At 47.5% G+C, this 19288-nt stretch overlaps 1 long non-coding RNA gene across 2 annotated transcripts in view; it reads right to left on the minus strand.

Annotated features, from left to right (window-relative positions):
- Nucleotides 1-3364: 3364 nt before the first annotated feature.
- LOC144771334 (uncharacterized) overlaps nt 3365-19288 on the minus strand; it is a 364444-nt gene continuing 348520 nt past the window's right edge. The window contains exons 3-4 of one of the 2 annotated variants that reach the window (XR_013599277.1): nt 13678-13841; nt 3365-4652 (exon numbers count right to left, since the gene is read on the minus strand). This is a non-coding gene — a long non-coding RNA (uncharacterized LOC144771334). Of the gene's footprint in view, nt 4653-12553; nt 13842-19288 lie in introns of those variants that run through there. The other variant, XR_013599276.1, reaches the window with a different exon arrangement.

Consider the following 19288-nt stretch of genomic DNA (forward strand, 5'->3'; position numbering starts at 1 on the left):
ACATTACAACACTACCCTAAACCCTATAACACTTCCCCCAGCACGACCCTACACTAAACAACCACCACAACTCTACACTACACTAACACAACACTACACTACACAATCACTAACCCAGCACGACGAAAAAATTAACCCAAACCCACTTACCTCTCTCGTCATCGTGGTTTTCACAACGCAAATGCATTTACCATACATGCCTTTACAACGTAATTCGTTGTAAAGGCATGCGTGATAAATGCACATGCGTTTTGAAAAAATGCTCGATGATGGTATGCGAGGTCAATGACCTTGCGGGAAAAATGGTATGCGGCCTGAAAGTCCGCGGGATAAAAAATGCGGGATAATGGCTGCAAACCTTGCCGGGCACCACTAGCCATAAAGCCAGCTCTGATTGAACCAGGAAGGCATAATTTACCAATCCTGTCGGTGCCAGCATAGATTATGTCATATTTAGAATCCATTATGTTTGCAAGTGTTTCAGTGACTTCTTTGGCAAAACTCTGATGTCATTGATTTCTATGTATTTATTAAACACCTATTCTCTTTGATTCAAGAGTTTGCTTCCTAAATGTCCCATTAGGGATCTTCCCACCCCCAATTAGGAAAATGTGAATAATTCTGTCGAGCCAGTAATGTAATTAATAGGTCACTGACATTCGGTAAGCTTGTGGTCTGTTGTACACTGTCATTTAGAAACTTGAATACTTGAAATCTTTAGGAAAATACCAGGCAAGAAACAATGTGCCTGACCCCTGAATTTGCCAGCACTCAGTTTCCCATACTGATGCCAATGGTATTGTTTTATCCCAAACCACAATTAATATCCAACTAAGAATGCAAGTGAATATTGAAAGAAACAGACCTGATTCTCAAAGTTTGGATGTAAAAGCAAGTGTGAAGGTCAAACCTATATTTTGATGGAGATCTGAAATAAGGGAATTTTGGAACACATTTAAATTTAATAGCCTATATTGGCACAGCACAGTGTTCCCACTAATAGTGTATATATATATTGGATATATGTAAAAACCAATCAGCATATCAACAGTAGCAATACAAATGCTTGTTGGTTCTTAGATTAGGATCTGCATCCTGAGTGGAAGTATTGACTGTACATCTGCAAGAAACATCTTTAAAGTGTTCCTGTTCAAGTCACTGGGTGTTCTGAACTGAAGGAAAGACGCCATCTAGGTTTAAACAGAGGGTGTCTGGCACTGGACAAGACTCTACCAGACCCAGGATTTATACTTGCCATGCCCTATCCTTCCTGAGTATTTTTTATGAAACACGGATGCCGTGGGATTCCTTTTCAGGGAAACTATTTAGGGTATATTAACGGTAACCGAATGCAGTTAAAGCATTCATAAATCACTTAATGAAAATACAAAAAAAGTAATTAATAACACAAAGCCAAATTAATAAAAAATGTATTTGTATGAGTTCACTTAGTTGTATATCAAATAGGTACAGAACACAAACAGCTTCATTGTGACAATAATGCATATAGCGTAGTGTGTGAACAAGGTGAAAAAAGTTATTATATACGGATAAAGACAACAACTCTTTTTCTCTATCCCTTGTCACTCTAACAAACTGTCTTGAAACCTGCTAGGTTGACAGGTACTCACTAAATGCAATTATTATTATAAGCCAAGGGATCTTTTTGTCAACGTTTCAACCCTGATAGCACTTACAGGGTCTCATCAGGACAAGTCATCTGACTATTACAAACACAATATGGCTCACTATATCTGTTTCTGAGTTCCAATGGTAAATCAAAGGTTAGAAAAACCTCACATTTTTCATAGAGTATAGCATCAGATCAAATCTTATGAGACGCCACCTTTGCAGAAGGAAGAACGTCCACGCCGTGATATGAGAGATCACGGGATCGAGCTTGTAACTTTGATACACATCGAAAACTGCAAGAAACTAGGGTTACAGTTCACAAGCTTTTTTTTTTTTACAAAACTCCACGTGGGAATCAATTGTTTATGTAAGTAAACAAAATCTGTTTTCCAAAATAGGACACACATCCTAAAATATCCCACTCAATGTGGACACCAACAAAATACTAGAGAGGGATGTATGACGTTACAACGCATGCTTTTACCACGCATGCTGTTACAACGCAGTTTTTACAACGCAAACCTTTACAACGCATAGCGCTTTGGGGTGCTGGATAGTGAATAGTTTAATTTACTATTCCAACTCCAGTCCCCGTGGACACTAGGGAAGGTGTTGGATAGTAAATTAAATCTATTCCCTATCCTAGAGCGCCCCCCAGCACAATGCGTTGTAATGGTTTTCGTTGTAAAACCTGCGTTGTAATAGCACTGCGTGGTAAAAGTTGCGTTGTAAAGGATGTTTCCCACTAGGGAGGGCTCCTAAGAGTAGGTCAGGAAGATCAAAGTTTGGTTCTGATGAATTGCCACTGATCTCAGACACCTAGGCAAGAAACACATTGACCTCAAAGTGAACTTGGAAAGCATTATCACTGCCTGGAGCAAAAGATCTCTGGCAAGGAGGCCCTTCACAGGGCCCTCTTTAAATTGCAGAGCCCACCCCACGAGGAGCACGGCCCAATGACGAAGCATGCCACCTTGGTGGGTGAGGGCCTGTGCATCATAAAAGGATGTTATGTCTGGTCAGAAACAATGCTTAGACCTGAATTCGGTCTTTAGGAACCACCTCTCGGAACTGCCCACCATTTGGATTATTACAAATCAAACATGTGCTGTGTCAAGCTTTATGGCCAAGTCATGCGGCTCAACACAATCCAACAAGGCCCACCCAAACTACAAGCCCAACCAGCAACCTACCTTCACCCTTGCACATCCACCCGCTCCCTTCCACAACCACAGCCTCAAATAATCTGAGCTGAGAATTGCATAGCCAGGCGTGCAGATGATCCATCCACTGTGGACATAAACAACACCCACAACTACCACCACCTCCATGAACGATTTATCCACCACTTCTTGACCCATGTTCACACACCACACTCTAACCTTTTAATTCAACTATCCCACAATCCCACAACTTTAGATGTCTTTAAAAATATTTATATTGTTTAACTGTTCCAATCAATGTTGTGGTACTTTCCTTTCACCTCATTGAACCTATTGTGTTCCCGGCCATGAGTATGGATGTATGATATAAAGTAATGTAATGTAAGGGATTACAGACTGTCTAACATTTGGAACCAACCCTTATTCTCATAATCCTCACATCTGGAAGAATACCTTCAAATACAGAAAACGTAATACCACAACCACATTAGAGTTAAAAACATGTTTATATACATATATATTATTTTGTTTGTTGAGTCCTGTTAGCGCTCACTTGTGTTTGTGCGGGTGCATCTTCATGGGTGAGTCTGCTTATTTATTATCCGGCTACAGAGCTTTTTTACAGTACAGTAAATAAATCTCAATATTCTTATAGATCTAGAAATATTTATGGTTGCACTTGCATCTGTTATAGGGAAAAAGTTAGATTTCTTCGGGAAACAGTGAATGAACAAAACTGGTACATGGAAGTAAACTGAATTTGCAGAAGGGGAGGGATGGTCAACTGAGAAACAATGCAGGCAACATGAAGAGTCCATTGCAAATACAATCTCAAATGAGGATAAAAATAACAACAACAAAATAATTGTGCTAAAATATGTGTCCCAAAAATACGTTCAAAAGTCCTAAATTAATGTCCAACTGCAAAGTAAAAGTCCAATTTCCAAAATGAATTTAACTTTCAACCCCAAACCAGATGAAGTGCCTGAAGTTCTATCCTGCATTTAGGGGTAAGGTTACAGGCCATGGTTATCATCAGACTAGGAATACCTTCAGCTCCTCATCAGGCCCTTGGGGTTGTGTGATTCCATCTGAGAATCAGGCACACTAAGCTAAGTTTAGTGACAGAGGTGGAAGACATATTAGGAGGCACTAGAACACTGGTAAGAGAGAGATGGAAGACAGAACATCTGGAAAAACATGTTGTCCAAGAGAACAGGAGACATAAGAGCTCATGGTGCTGGTTAATAGGTGCCTGTCTGTGTGTCTTCACCTATGCAGTCATCTATTGAAGGCGCAGAGAGAGTGCGTGCTGAACAGCAATCATGTGTCTCATGTTCTCCTGGAAAGCAGCCATGGTCACATACTCTGGGTCCCGCAGAAGTACACCATGTGTGGGCTCAGGTGTGTCAAGAGTGAATTTCACCTTCAACTGCTGATCTTCCAGGCAGGCACTTGGAGTAGGAGCTGGGGTAACAGGACCTGCAGCTGGAGGTGCTGTTGTTGTGAGGGGTCGCTTGACTGGTGGAAAAGGTGGCTTCAGGTCCAAATGACAGGGGCCTGCTCATGGGACATCACAGAAGTAAGATCTTGTTGGTCAAAAGAGACTGAAAGTATGCCTCCTCCTGGCATGCGGTGTCTTCATTGACCACCCCCATCATGGTATCCATGGCCTCTACCTAGTGTCTCTTACATTAGGTGTATATCATTCTCTGGTGGGTGAACCCTCTCTTCTGGTGGTTGCTTCCTCCTCCACTGTGGTGACGGTACCAACTTCTGGTGTCCACCTACTGGCTCATCTCCTCCTCTTCCTTCATCCCTTGTACTATTGTTCCCCATGTTATCCTTGGCTTCTCACTGAAAAGGACACATAATGTGAGAACGAACATTAATTTCACACTCACTCCCCTTTGTCAGGCATAGTTATACATTCCACATGCCACTTTCTAGCAATCAGTGACTACGAAAGCAAACGAAGCACATTTTAATACTAAATATTAATTACAATGAAATAATAATAATAATAATAAAAACAGTGGTGGCTGGTAACTTTTGAAAGCGGTGAGGCATTAAAGTTGATGACAAGTTCCACAGAGCGATTGAAGAAAGGAAAAGCAATTGGCCAACTGGACTGAGTAAATTACGAATACTAGACAAAATCATGTAATTTACAGCGCATTTTCATAAAAATTCGGTGACAATGCAATACATAAAAATAACAATTCTGAAGGGGTAGTATACCAGTAATTATTAATGGCAGGAAAACTGTAACTTAGAAAATAGATTAGAAAGAAGGTACAGTTACCTTTCAAGAAAACACCAGAAGACTGGAGCCAAATAGCAAGGCCTTTGAACTTGAAACACAGTCGAAACGCGTAATTCTTTAATAATTATTTAGGAATCATAGTCATCCACAACAAGAAAAAAACGCACAGCGATCTTTTGATTCATTATCTTTTCCCTAAATGAATGCATTCAAGTTTAGAAATATACAAAGTAGGGGACGTCAAAACATTTAGTATCATTCTTGTGAATTTGAAAGGGTGGTATCTTAAGGGAAAATATGTCATCCATGAAGCATACTCTTCAAGGGCCCCAACGGCTTATCGTGCTAGTGAGTCCAATACATGAATGGTTTTGCTTTAATCATACCAATTCGCAGAAACCAATCATACATTTTTTTTTAAAAATCTGTAATGCTTAGAAGCAAGGCTGCTGTGACAGCTATGACTGACTTGGCCTCAGCCAAACTAGCCGTTTGGACTGAGCCTGATCTGTGATTGACTTGTCTCCACCTCTGCAGATCTTTCCATAACAAGCCTGCCCTTCTACTGACTACATCACAGTCCATGCTACTCCTACTGCTTTATCCAACGTCAGTCTGCCATGACACTGGCTTTCAGAGACACATGCCTTTCATGAAACGTCAGGATTTCCTTGCAGAGGGTGGGGCGTGGCCTGACGCCGATGAAGACGGGAGCCTGAATCGGAGCTCCCGTCGGTGATCCCCTCTCTGGCCCCATCCTGACCGCTACAGGGGAGCCCCGAGCACGGAGACCGACCCTGAGGGTGTCGGACCCTTAGGGGGGTCCGGGGCGCTGGTTATGAGGGGTTGATAGCCCTCCCCTGACGGTGCTGGACGATTCTGTACAAAATGGCGGCTGCACGGTAATAGCGGAGCCTGGAGTGCGGAGGAGCTTGGTGCCTGCTTGGGGGCAGTCCGGCACTGCCTGCACGGCGGCTTGAGCAGTACCCGGGGCAGAGGTGGAGACCGGGAACGCCGCTGGCGAGGGGGTGGCATCAGGAGGAACCTCGGTGGGCCAGGCGCTCGGCGGCCGCGGGCTGCTTAAAATGGCGGCCGGGCTGATCTAACGGCTCTGGAGGTGAGAGACTTGTCAGGCGATCACCCTGTGTTCCTGCCCTGGGTGCGGGACAAGTGTCAGCGTCGGCGGCAAGAGCTCGCTCTATTGCTGGTAAGGAGGCGGTGCGGGGAGGAGCTGCAGAGGGCCCCAAGACCTGACGAGTGCCCCCACACGGGAGTGGAGCCTGGAAGGAGCCGGCTGCGGCGGAGACTCGGTCCCCTGAGGTGGCGGACACAGCCTGGTGTGCGAGGAAGCAGTTGCCCCCCCCTCTCATGGTAGAGAGTCTAAGGGGAGGCCGGACAGTTATGCGACCTGGGGGGGCAGAGGAAGCGCTGTGGAGAGGAGGGCACGGGGCCCTACAGCGAGAGCGGGAAGAGTGTGAGGGACAAGTCCCAGGAGACCGTGGTGAGGTCCGAGGGCGGAAAGCGGCAAGAAGAGGCCTGCGGGTGGACTGTTACGGTGGCAGCAGCACCTGGGGATTGAGGCGCACACAAGACGGCGGGCCTGACTGCGTACTGCCTTGCGTGGCCCTTGGGCGGCCCTTGGTGAGGGTGAAGCATAGAGAGCAGCGCTGAGGGAGGCGCCAGCACCGACGATTGTGGAGGAGGAGTGAAGGTGGACCGTGAAGAGAGGCACCTGCAGGGTGGAGTGGAGGGCCTGCAGCTCTGGAGAGGTAGCGACGAGGTGCCCAGGGCATAGCCTTCACTGTCTTGAGCACCGCATACGGGCGGGGGTGCCTGCAATCACCTTTATCCTGTTTTTAGTTCACGTTGGGAGTACAGATTGCTGGCCTTGCGGTCGCCATGGGCCAGATCACCAAGAGGCGGGACGCTGAGCAACAAGAGGGGGTAAGCGAGGATTGCGGAGACTCTAATACACGCCCGGGGACCAGGACAGATGGGGGGCTGCCCCAGGGCGACCTCTCCCTCCAGGACATTCTGCAGGCCATAGAACGCTCACGACTGGCGGTGGAAACTAAAATTGACACTCTCAGGGAAGATTTGGGCCTCCTTCGAGCGGACTATAGAAAACTGGCGGATCATGTCACGGCCACCGAAGCAGAGATAGAGAGTCTGGGACCGCCGGCGACGTCAAGCAAACTCACGGCCATAGAGAAAAGGGTGCAGATTCTGGAGCAATGGGCAGAGGATGCGGGAAATAGGGCCTGCCGGAATAACATTCGAGTCACGGGTCTTCCTCAAAAGGTTGAAGGGAACAATATGGTGGAGTACCTCGAGCGCTGGTTGCGCACGGAAGTGGCAGAGGAAGGGTTGTCCACATTCTTTGTGCTGGAACGGGCACACAGAGTGCCGGCCCGGGTCCGCAACCTGGCAGACCCCCGAGGCCTGTGGTGGCCCGTCTCTTGTTCTACAAGAATAGGGACCATGTGCTTGGACAGGCGCGTCTTAAAGGGCAGCTTAAAATAGATAACAGCGTGGTACGGATCTTCCCCGACTTTTCACGAGAGGTACAGACACAAAGAGCATCCTTCACGCTGTCAAACGGAAACTGTGCCAGATGGGGGTGTCCTAATCTATGGTTTTTCCGGCCAAGCTACGAATCGTGCATAATGGAGGAACCAGCTTTTTACCACCCCCCAGGACGTATGGGGTTGGATTGAGGAACAAGATCCCAGAGGGTAAGAGCATGGAGGGAATGGTCCTGCAGATAAAGCCTTGCCGCGCTCCCCTGACAGAGGGGCAGATTCAAAGAACCACCCGACGGCAGAAGAGGCGAATCGAGCTAGGGCCAGTGCGATAGCAGTGGTGGCCTCACTGAGGGAAGCAGACACCCGGGAACCGACACCACACTCTGGGGAAGACCAGAGGGACTCGGACTCAGAGGCCAGCTCGAGTTCGGTGGGGGATGCCAGCCAGACCCTGCCGCACGTAACTCCCGGATCAACAGATGACCTAATGTGAGGTGGGCCACGCGCGCAAGTATTTCCAGAACTATGCTTGGGGCAGGAAAAGGAGACTGTTGGTAATATAGTGCTACTTCTCACTTGAGGGGGTTCCCTGATGCCTATCTGTGATCTGTTAGCTGGGGGGGGATCCGGAGGGGTGGAGAGGACAGCAAACCTCTCGGTGGACCTTGGCCTGATCGCCACCTCTGAACTTTGTTTGTTTGAGCACTGAAGTGCGCAGTTTGGATGGGGGAGCTGTTCTCACTTGTCCTGGGGAGGGGGAGTTGGGATGGTTTGTGTAATGTTTGGAAGGAGTTAGTCTTTTGGGTCATGGGGAGAGATGCTGCTGTCGACGGGGGGAAGGGCCATGACCTGCCATTCTGTAAGAGGTGCCTGCAGACTACACGAAGAGGTACTAGGTCTTGGGACATGCAATGGGGTGAATATGTGCACTCATGCAGCAGACACAGGCCACCTATAGCATAATGTCGTGGAATGTTAGGGGCATGCACTCTATGAGTAAAAGGTATAAAATAGTCTCACAACTAAATAGGAGAGGGTGCAGATAGCGATGCTCCAAGAAACTCACATACTGGATAAGGAAGGTGAAGCTCTGCGCAGGCGCTGAAGCGGGCAGGCGTTCTACACGTCATATTCAACACTACCCTAAACCCTAAAACACTACCCCCAGCATGACCCTACACTACACAAACTCTACAACACTACCCTAAACCCTAAAACACTACCCCTGCATGACCCTACACTACAACGCTACCCTAAACCCTATAACACTTCCCCCAGCATGACCCTACACTACAACACTACCCTTAACCCTAAAACACTACCTCCAGCACTACCTCCAGCATGATCCTACACTACACAAACACTACAACACTACCCTAAACCCTAAAACACTACCCCTAGCTTGACCCTACACTACGCAAACACTACAACACTACCCTAAACCCTAACACACTACCCCCAGCATGACCCTACACTACGCAAACACTACAACACTACCCTAAACCCTAAAACACTACCCCCAGCATGACCCTACACTACGCAAACACTACAACACTACCCTAAACCCTAAAACACTACCCCCAGCATGAGCCTACACTACGCAAACATTACAACACTACCCTAAACCCTATAACACTTCCCCCAGCACGACCCTACACTAAACAACCACCACAACTCTACACTACACTAACACAACACTACACTACACAATCACTAACCCAGCACGACGAAAAAATTAACCCAAACCCACTTACCTCTCTCGTCATCGTGGTTTTCACAACGCAAATGCATTTACCATACATACCTTTACAACGTAATTCGTTGTAAAGGCATGCGTGATAAATGCACATGCGTTTTGAAAAAATGCTCGATGATGGTATGCGAGGTCAATGACCTTGCGGGAAAAATGGTATGCGGCCTGAAAGTCTGCGGGATAAAAAATGCGGGATAATGACTGCAAACCTTGCCGGGCACCACTAGCCATAAAGCCAGCTCTGATTGAACCAGGAAGGCATAATTTACCAATCCTGTCGGTGCCAGCATAGATTATGTCATATTTAGAATCCATTATGTTTGCAAGTGTTTCAGTGACTTCTTTGGCAAAACTCTGATGTCAATGATTTCTATGTATTTATTAAACACCTATTCTCTTTGATTCAAGAGTTTGCTTCCTAAATGTCCCATTAGGGATCTTCCCACCCCCAATTAGGAAAATGTGAATAATTCTGTCGAGCCAGTAATGTAATTAATAGGTCACTGACATTCGGTAAGCTTGTGGTCTGTTGTACACTGTCATTTAGAAACTTGAATACTTGAAATCTTTAGGAAAATACCAGGCAAGAAACAATGTGCCTGACCCCTGAATTTGCCAGCACTCAGTTTCCCATACTGATGCCAATGGTATTGTTTTATCCCAAACCACAATTAATATCCAACTAAGAATGCAAGTGAATATTGAAAGAAACAGACCTGATTCTCAAAGTTTGGATGTAAAAGCAAGTGTGAAGGTCAAACCTATATTTTGATGGAGATCTGAAATAAAGGAATTTTAGAACACATTTAAATTTAATAGCCTATATTGGCACAGCACATTGTTCCCACTAATAGTGTATATATATATTGGATATATGTAAAAACCAATCAGCATATCAACAGTAGCAATACAAATGCTTGTTGGTTCTTAGATTAGGATCTGCATCCTGAGTGGAAGTATTGACTGTACATCTGCAAGAAACATCTTTAAAGTGTTCCTGTTCAAGTCACTGGGTGTTCTGAACTGAAGGAAAGACGCCATCTAGGTTTAAACAGAGGGTGTCTGGCACTGGACAAGACTCTACCAGACCCAGGATTTATACTTGCCATGCCCTATCCTTCCTGAGTATTTTTTATGAAACACGGATGCCGTGGGATTCCTTTTCAGGGAAACTATTTAGGGTATATTAACGGTAACCGAATGCAGTTAAAGCATTCATAAATCACTTAATGAAAATACAAAAAAAGTAATTAATAACACAAAGCCATATTCATAAAAAATGTATTTGTATGAGTTCACTTAGTTGTATATCAAATAGGTACAGAACACAAACAGCTTCATTGTGACAATAATGCATATAGCGTAGTGTGTGAACAAGGTGAAAAAAGTTATTATATACGGATAAAGACAACAACTCTTTTTCTCTATCCCTTGTCACTCTAACAAACTGTTTTGAAACCTGCTAGGTTGACAGGTACTCACTAAATGCAATTATTATTATAAGCCAAGGGATCTTTTTGTCAACGTTTCAACCCTGATAGCACTTACAGGGTCTCATCAGGACAAGTCATCTGACTATTACAAACACAATATGGCTCACTATATCTGTTTCTGAGTTCCAATGGTAAATCAAAGGTTAGAAAAACCTCACATTTTTCATAGAGTATAGCATCAGATCAAATCTTATGAGACGCCACCTTTGCAGAAGGAAGAACGTCCACGCCGTGATATGAGAGATCACGGGATCGAGCTTGCAACTTTGATACACATCGAAAACTGCAAGAAACTAGGGTTACAGTTCACAAGCTTTTTTTTTTTTACAAAACTCCACGTGGGAATCAATTGTTTATGTAAGTAAACAAAATCTGTTTTCCAAAATAGGACACACATCCTAAAATATCCCACTCAATGTGGACACCAACAAAATACTAGAGAGGGATGTATGACGTTACAACGCATGCTTTTACCACGCATGCTGTTACAACGCAGTTTTTACAACGCAAACCTTTACAACGCATAGCGCTTTGGGGTGCTGGATAGTGAATAGTTTAATTTACTATTCCAACTCCAGTCCCCGTGGACACTAGGGAAGGTGTTGGATAGTAAATTAAATCTATTCCCTATCCTAGAGCGCCCCCCAGCACAATGCGTTGTAATGGTTTTCGTTGTAAAACCTGCGTTGTAATAGCACTGCGTGGTAAAAGTTGCGTTGTAAAGGATGTTTCCCACTAGGGAGGGCTCCTAAGAGTAGGTCAGGAAGATCAAAGTTTGGTTCTGATGAATTGCCACTGATCTCAGACACCTAGGCAAGAAACACATTGACCTCAAAGTGAACTTGGAAAGCATTATCACTGCCTGGAGCAAAAGATCTCTGGCAAGGAGGCCCTTCACAGGGCCCTCTTTAAATTGCAGCGCCCACCCCACGAGGAGCACGGCCCAATGACGAAGCATGCCACCTTGGTGGGTGAGGGCCTGTGCATCATAAAAGGATGTTATGTCTGGTCAGAAACAATGCTTAGACCTGAATTCGGTCTTTAGGAACCACCTCTCGGAACTGCCCACCATTTGGATTATTACAAATCAAACATGTGCTGTGTCAAGCTTCATGGCCAAGTCATGCGGCTCAACACAATCCAACAAGGCCCACCCAAACTACAAGCCCAACCAGCAACCTACCTTCACCCTTGCACATCCACCCGCTCCCTTCCACAACCACAGCCTCAAATAATCTGAGCTGAGAATTGCATAGCCAGGCGTGCAGATGATCCATCCACTGTGGACATAAACAACACCCACAACTACCACCACCCCCATGAACGATTTATCCACCACTTCTTGACCCATGTTCACACACCACACTCTAACCTTTTAATTCAACTATCCCACAATCCCACAACTTTAGATGTCTATAAAAATATTTATATTGTTTAACTGTTCCAATCAATGTTGTGGTACTTTCCTTTCACCTCATTGAACCTATTGTGTTCCCGGCCATGAGTATGGATGTATGATATAAAGTAATGTAATGTAAGGGATTACAGACTGTCTAACATTTGGAACCAACCCTTATTCTCATAATCCTCACATCTGGAAGAATACCTTCAATACAGAAAACGTAATACCACAACCACATTAGAGTTAAAAACATGTTTATATACATATATATTATTTTGTTTGTTGAGTCCTGTTAGCGCTCACTTGTGTTTGTGCGGGTGCATCTTCATGGGTGAGTCTGCTTATTTATTATCCGGCTACAGAGCTTTTTTACAGTACAGTAAATAAATCTCAATATTCTTATAGATCTAGAAATATTTATGGTTGCACTTGCATCTGTTATAGGGAAAAAGTTAGATTTCTTCGGGAAACAGTGAATGAACAAAACTGGTACATGGAAGTAAACTGAATTTGCAGAAGGGGAGGGATGGTCAACTGAGAAACAATGCAGGCAACATGAAGAGTCCATTGCAAATACAATCTCAAATGAGGATAAAAATAACAACAACAAAATAATTGTGCTAAAATATGTGTCCCAAAAATACGTTCAAAAGTCCTAAATTAATGTCCAACTGCAAAGTAAAAGTCCAATTTCCAAAATGAATTTAACTTTCAACCCCAAACCAGATGAAGTGCCTGAAGTTCTATCCTGCATTTAGGGGTAAGGTTACAGGCCATGGTTATCATCAGACTAGGAATACCTTCAGCTCCTCATCAGGCCCTTGGGGTTGTGTGATTCCATCTGAGAATCAGGCACACTAAGCTAAGTTTAGTGACAGAGGTGGAAGACATATTAGGAGGCACTAGAACACTGGTAAGAGAGAGATGGAAGACAGAACATCTGGAAAAACATGTTGTCCAAGAGAACAGGAGACATAAGAGCTCATGGTGCTGGTTAATAGGTGCCTGTCTGTGTGTCTTCACCTATGCAGTCATCTATTGAAGGCGCAGAGAGAGTGCGTGCTGAACAGCAATCATGTGTCTCATGTTCTCCTGGAAAGCAGCCATGGTCACATACTCTGGGTCCCGCAGAAGTACACCATGTGTGGGCTCAGGTGTGTCAAGAGTGAATTTCACCTTCAACTGCTGATCTTCCAGGCAGGCACTTGGAGTAGGAGCTGGGGTAACAGGACCTGCAGCTGGAGGTGCTGTTGTTGTGAGGGGTCGCTTGACTGGTGGAAAAGGTGGCTTCAGGTCCAAATGACAGGGGCCTGCTCATGGGACATCACAGAAGTAAGATCTTGTTGGTCAAAAGAGACTGAAAGTATGCCTCCTCCTGGCATGCGGTGTCTTCATTGACCACCCCCATCATGGTATCCATGGCCTCTACCTAGTGTCTCTTACATTAGGTGTATATCATTCTCTGGTGGGTGAACCCTCTCTTCTGGTGGTTGCTTCCTCCTCCACTGTGGTGACGGTACCAACTTCTGGTGTCCACCTACTGTCTCATCTCCTCCTCTTCCTTCATCCCTTGTACTATTGTTCCCCATGTTATCCTTGGCTTCTCACTGAAAAGGACACATAATGTGAGAACGAACATTAATTTCACACTCACTCCCCTTTGTCAGGCATAGTTATACATTCCACATGCCACTTTCTAGCAATCAGTGACTACGAAAGCAAACGAAGCACATTTTAATACTAAATATTAATTACAATGAAATAATAATAATAATAATAAAAACAGTGGTGGCTGGTAACTTTTGAAAGCGGTGAGGCATTAAAGTTGATGACAAGTTCCACAGAGCGATTGAAGAAAGGAAAAGCAATTGGCCAACTGGACTGAGTAAATTACGAATACTAGACAAAATCATGTAATTTACAGCGCATTTTCATAAAAATTCGGTGACAATGCAATACATAAAAATAACAATTCTGAAGGGGTAGTATACCAGTAATTATTAATGGCAGGAAAGCTGTAACTTAGAAAATAGATTAGAAAGAAGGTACAGTTACCTTTCAAGAAAACACCAGAAGACTGGAGCCAAATAGCAAGGCCTTTGAACTTGAAACACAGTCGAAACGCGTAATTCTTTAATAATTATTTAGGAATCATAGTCATCCACAACAAGAAAAAAACGCACAGCGATCTTTTGATTCATTATCTTTTCCCTAAATGAATGCATTCAAGTTTAGAAATATACAAAGTAGGGGACGTCAAAACATTTAGTATCATTCTTGTGAATTTGAAAGGGTGGTATCTTAAGGGAAAATATGTCATCCATGAAGCATACTCTTCAAGGGCCCCAACGGCTTATCGTGCTAGTGAGTCCAATACATGAATGGTTTTGCTTTAATCATACCAATTCGCAGAAACCAATCATACATTTTTTAAAAAAAATCTGTAATGCTTAGAAGCAAGGCTGCTGTGACAGCTATGACTGACTTGGCCTCAGCCAAACTAGCCTTTTGGACTGAGCCTGATCTGTGATTGACTTGTCTCCACCTCTGCAGATCTTTCCATAACAAGCCTGCCCTTCTACTGACTACATCACAGTCCATGCTACTCCTACTGCTTTATCCAACGTCAGTCTGCCATGACACTGGCTTTCAGAGACACATGCCTTTCATGAAACGTCAGGATTTCCTTGCAGAGGGTGGGGCGTGGCCTGACGCCGATGAAGACGGGAGCCTGAATCGGAGCTCCCGTCGGTGATCCCCTCTCTGGCCCCATCCTGACCGCTACAGGGGAGCCCCGAGCACGGAGACCGACCCTGAGGGTGTCGGACCCTTAGGGGGGTCCGGGGCGCTGGTTATGAGGGGTTGATAGCCCTCCCCTGACGGTGCTGGACGATTCTGTACAAAATGGCGGCTGCACGGTAATAGCGGAGCCCGGAGTGCGGAGGAGCTTGGTGCCTGCTTGGGGGCAGTCCGGCACTGCCTGCACGGCGGCTTGAGCAGTACCCGGGGCAGAGGTGGAGACCGGGAACGCCGCTGGCGAGGGGGTGGCATCAGGAGGAACCTCGGTGGGCCAGGCGCTCGGCGGCCGCGGGCTGCTTAAAATGGCGGCCGGGCTGATCTAACGGCTCTGGAGGTGAGAGACTTGTCAGGCGATCACCCTGTGTTCCTGCCCTGGGTGCGGGACAAGTGTCAGCGTCGGCGGCAAGAGCTCGCTCTATTGCTGGTAAGGAGGCGGTGCGGGGAGGAGCTGCAGAGGGCCCCAGGACCTGACGAGTGCCCCCACACGGGAGTGGAGCCTGGAAGGAGCCGGCTGCGGCGGAGACTCGGTCCCCTGAGGTGGCGGACACAGCCTGGTGTGCGAGGAAGCAGTTGCCCCCCCCTCTCATGGTAGAGAGTCTAAGGGGAGGCCGGACAGTTATGCGACCTGGGGGGGCAGAGGAAGCGCTGTGGAGAGGAGGGCACGGGGCCCTACAGCGAGAGCGGGAAGAGTGTGAGGGGCAAGTCCCAGGAGACCGTGGTGAGGTCCGAGGGCGGAAAGCAGCAAGAAGAGGCCTGCGGGTGGACTGTTACGGTGGCAGCAGCACCTGGGGATTGAGGCGCACACAAGACGGCGGGCCTGACTGCGTACTGCCTTGCGTGGCCCTTGGGCGGCCCTTGGTGAGGGTGAAGCATAGAGAGCAGCGCTGAGGGAGGCGCCAGCACCGACGATTGTGGAGGAGGAGTGAAGGTGGACCGTGAAGAGAGGCACCTGCAGGGTGGAGTGGAGGGCCTGCAGCTCTGGAGAGGTAGCGACGAGGTGCCCAGGGCATAGCCTTCACTGTCTTGAGCACCGCATGCGGGCGGGGGTGCCTGCAATCACCTTTATCCTGTTTTTAGTTCACGTTGGGAGTACAGATTGCTGGCCTTGCGGTCGCCATGGGCCAGATCACCAAGAGGCGGGACGCTGAGCAACAAGAGGGGGTAAGCGAGGATTGCGGAGACTCTAATACACGCCCGGGGACCAGGACAGATGGGGGGCTGCCCCAGGGCGACCTCTCCCTCCAGGACATTCTGCAGGCCATAGAACGCTCACGACTGGCGGTGGAAACTAAAATTGACACTCTCAGGGAAGATTTGGGCCTCCTTCGAGCGGACTATAGAAAACTGGCGGATCATGTCACGGCCACCGAAGCAGAGATAGAGAGTCTGGGACCGCCGGCGACGTCAAGCAAACTCACGGCCATAGAGAAAAGGGTGCAGATTCTGGAGCAATGGGCAGAGGATGCGGGAAATAGGGCCTGCCGGAATAACATTCGAGTCTCGGGTCTTCCTCAAAAGGTTGAAGGGAACAATATGGTGGAGTACCTCGAGCGCTGGTTGCGCACGGAAGTGGCAGAGGAAGGGTTGTCCACATTCTTTGTGCTGGAACGGGCACACAGAGTGCCGGCCCGGGTCCGCAACCTGGCAGACCCCCGAGGCCTGTGGTGGCCCGTCTCTTGTTCTACAAGAATAGGGACCATGTGCTTGGACAGGCGCGTCTTAAAGGGCAGCTTAAAATAGATAACAGCGTGGTACGGATCTTCCCCGACTTTTCACGAGAGGTACAGACACAAAGAGCATCCTTCACGCTGTCAAACGGAAACTGTGCCAGATGGGGGTGTCCTAATCTATGGTTTTTCCGGCCAAGCTACGAATCGTGCATAATGGAGGAACCAGCTTTTTACCACCCCCCAGGACGTATGGGGTTGGATTGAGGAACAAGATCCCAGAGGGCAAGAGCATGGAGGGAATGGTCCTGCAGATAAAGCCTTGCCGCGCTCCCCTGACAGAGGGGCAGATTCAAAGAACCACCCGACGGCAGAAGAGGCGAATCGAGCTAGGGCCAGTGCGATAGCAGTGGTGGCCTCACTGAGGGAAGCAGACACCCGGGAACCGACACCACACTCTGGGGAAGACCAGAGGGACTCGGACTCAGAGGCCAGCTCGAGTTCGGTGGGGGATGCCAGCCAGACCCTGCCGCACGTAACTCCCGGATCAACAGATGACCTAATGTGAGGTGGGCCACGCGCGCAAGTATTTCCAGAACTATGCTTGGGGCAGGAAAAGGAGACTGTTGGTAATATAGTGCTACTTCTCACTTGAGGGGGTTCCCTGATGCCTATCTGTGATCTGTTAGCTGGGGGGGGATCCGGAGGGGTGGAGAGGACAGCAAACCTCTCGGTGGACCTTGGCCTGATCGCCACCTCTGAACTTTGTTTGTTTGAGCACTGAAGTGCGCAGTTTGGATGGGGGAGCTGTTCTCACTTGTCCTGGGGAGGGGGAGTTGGGATGGTTTGTGTAATGTTTGGAAGGAGTTAGTCTTTTGGGTCATGGGGAGAGATGCTGCTGTCGACGGGGGGAAGGGCCATGACCTGCCATTCTGTAAGAGGTGCCTGCAGACTACACGAAGAGGTACTAGGTCTTGGGACATGCAATGGGGTGAATATGTGCACTCATGCAGCAGACACAGGCCACCTATAGCATAATGTCGTGGAATGTTAGGGGCATGCACTCTATGAGTAAAAGGTATAAAATAGTCTCACAACTAAATAGGAGAGGGTGCAGATAGCGATGCTCCAAGAAACTCACATACTGGATAAGGAAGGTGAAGCTCTGCGCAGGCGCTGAAGCGGGCAGGCGTTCTACACGTCATATTCAGCATTTGCCGGGAGGGTCCTGATTTGGGTGCGGGCGGGAGTCCCCTTCCAATTGATAGAGCACAAAATTGATCCAGAGGGAAGGTACGTGATTGTCTCCGGAAGGCTGGACGGGCAGGATGTTACCCTAGTCAATGTATATGGCCCGGTTGTGGATCACGCTAGGTTTCTGGAGCAGCTGTCGAGGGTGCTGGCACCGTACATGACAGGGGCGGTTCTAATAGGGGGAGATTGTAATTGTATTGCAGATACAGACATGGACCGATCACACCCGCCTCTTCAAGACTCACCAGTAAACATGGTGGCTGTGATTGGCAGACTCGTTGGGGGCTCGTGGACGTATGCTTGCTGTGTGTTGTCCCTCCTGAGGCGTAAAGCCGGGAGGTTGTGTTTTGTACCTGCGTGTCTGGTCATTCTGAATATTTGCTCTCACCTTCCTCTTTTTAAAATCGCCGCATTTTAGATTTACTTAAATTGCACTTTACTTAGAGGAAATATTGCACTTTGGATCCTACCTTGCCCCCAGACCTCCAGACAGTTGCTGACCCCGTGCCCCGCATTTGCTGCTGACTTTCCGGTGCTCGGCCGATTTTGGCGCTGAGTCACACGGACCCGGAGCATAGCGGCCGCCATCTTGGGGGAAGTTTGAAGCTGCAGCGCTCTAGTCCACAGCGCATAAAAGAGCCCCCAGCCAAGCTCGCGTCTTGCTGTGTGTTGTCCCTCCTGCGGCGTAAAGCCGGGAGGTTGTGTTGTGTACCTGCGCATCTGGTCATTCTGAATATTTGCTCTCACCTTCCTCTTTTTAAAATCACCGCATCTTAGATTTACTTAAATTGCACTTTACTTAGAGGAAATATTGCACTTTGGATCCTACCTTGCCCCCAGACCTCCAGACAGTTGCTGACCCCGTGCCCCGCATTTGCTGCTGACTTTGCGGTGCTTGGCCGATTTTGGCGCTGAGTCACACGGACCCGGAGCATAGCGGCCGCCATCTTGGGGGAAGTTTTAAGCTGCAGCGCTCTAGTCCACAGCGCATAAAAGAGCCCCCAGCCAAGCTTGCATCTTGCTGTGTGTTGTCCCTCCTGAGGCGTAAAGCCGGGAGGTTGTGTTGTGTACCTGCGTGTCTGGTCATTCTGAATATTTGCTCTCACCTTCCTCTTTTTAAAATCGCCGCATTTTAGATTTACTTAAATTGCACTTTACTTAGAGGAAATATTGCACTTTGGATCCTACCTTGCCCCCAGACCTCCAGACAGTTGCTGACCCCGTGCCCCGCATTTGCTGCTGACTTTCCGGTGCTCGGACGATTTTGGCGCTGAGTCACACGGACCCGGAGCATAGCGGCCGCCATCTTGGGGGAAGTTTGAAGCTGCAGCGCT

This window comes from Lissotriton helveticus, chromosome 1_1 (assembly GCF_964261635.1).
Source record: "Lissotriton helveticus chromosome 1_1, aLisHel1.1, whole genome shotgun sequence".
In the NCBI taxonomy this organism is placed as follows: domain Eukaryota; kingdom Metazoa; phylum Chordata; class Amphibia; order Caudata; family Salamandridae; genus Lissotriton; species Lissotriton helveticus.